The sequence below is a fragment of the Rattus rattus genome, chromosome X (assembly GCF_011064425.1).
Source record: "Rattus rattus isolate New Zealand chromosome X, Rrattus_CSIRO_v1, whole genome shotgun sequence".
Lineage (NCBI taxonomy): Eukaryota > Metazoa > Chordata > Mammalia > Rodentia > Muridae > Rattus > Rattus rattus.
The window spans coordinates 67,031,801-67,033,211 of NC_046172.1; positions in this window are offsets into that span (position 1 = coordinate 67,031,801).

Genomic DNA, 1,411 nt, shown 5'->3' on the forward strand with positions numbered 1-1,411 from the left:
AAAGAATGTTTTGTCTTATAGTAATTAACACTCAATCATTAAATATATGCTTAGAAAAAACTTTGAAAGACTCAGAATTTTTTCCTGTGGACCAGCACTAACACATTGAAGGTGGATTCTGTGTCTTCACATAATTGGGGTACCACCTGGCCTGAGTGAGCAATTGACAATAGGGGAAAGGAAATAGCTCAAAATGGTTGGCGAGGCCTTTCTGACATTTATCCCATTATGGTTCTCAGATGTTTACAATTACATACATTCTATCAGGTCACTTTGGACTGTCATCTTGACAAAAGTACCCAGCTCAAGTTTTATTACCGATATAAAAGAACCTGGAGTTTTCTGAGAAAAAAGCAGCACTCAACACTGGCCTAATGAGAAGGGACCTTACAAATCAAAAGAACCAGAGATGTGCTGGGGTTTTAATCAGAGACCTAATTTTAAAGCACAAAATATTGCCAGGATAACTCCAAGCGACGAGATTCCCTAATTTGGTTGTTATCATTCCCAGACACACCTACACAGTGTCAGGCTCACACACACTCAGGAATACATATGCACTTAGCTATTTGAGTGGTTAAAGTTGGAACAATTTCACTGTTCAGAAGGGAAAAAACTAACTTTCAGTATTGTACCATTTCATCTCATTAAAAAATTGGAGATTCTAAGAGGTTCCTTAATTGGGGAAATAGGAAGATTAGGGGGAGAAAATCTGGGAGTGGGATAACCCAGTCTGAAGGAAATAAGCAACAGTGATAAAGGCACTGTTGATGGTTACTTCAGACAACAGAATTTCTTTGGTTAAATGAATCTGAATGTGTTTTGGGGAACAGGTTGAAGCTCATCATTGAATTCGATGGTAATCGTCTGTATTAATGGCTGACGTAGTGATCACAGTGAGTTCCACTGCATTTACATAAAGATGAGAATTTGTGTTTGATCTGACATACCCAAGTAGAGGTGTCAATAGGGTACTGTTGATTGAGGGTGGAGATACACAGATAAAAGACCTCTATCAACCATAATGACGCTTGGGAATGCTTTGCTAAGTATGAAAAGCCAGTGTGCTGGCTAGTTTTATGTCAGCTTGATGCAAGCTAGAGTCATTTCGGAAGAGAGAACAATAACCAAGAAATGGCCCAACCAGATTGGCCTCTGTCATTTTCATGATTAGTGATTGATGTGGGAGGGCCCAGATCGCTATGTGTGGGGCTTCTCGGGCTGGTAATCCTGGCGCTATAAAGAAGCAGGCTGAGAATCTATGGAGAGCAAACCCATAAACCACTCCTCCATGGCCTCTGCATCAGTCACTGCTTCCAGGTTCCTGCCCTGCTTGAATTCCTGTCCTGACTTTTCTCAGTGTTACCTGGAACTAGAAGCTAGGAAACAAACCATTTTCTCTCACATTGCT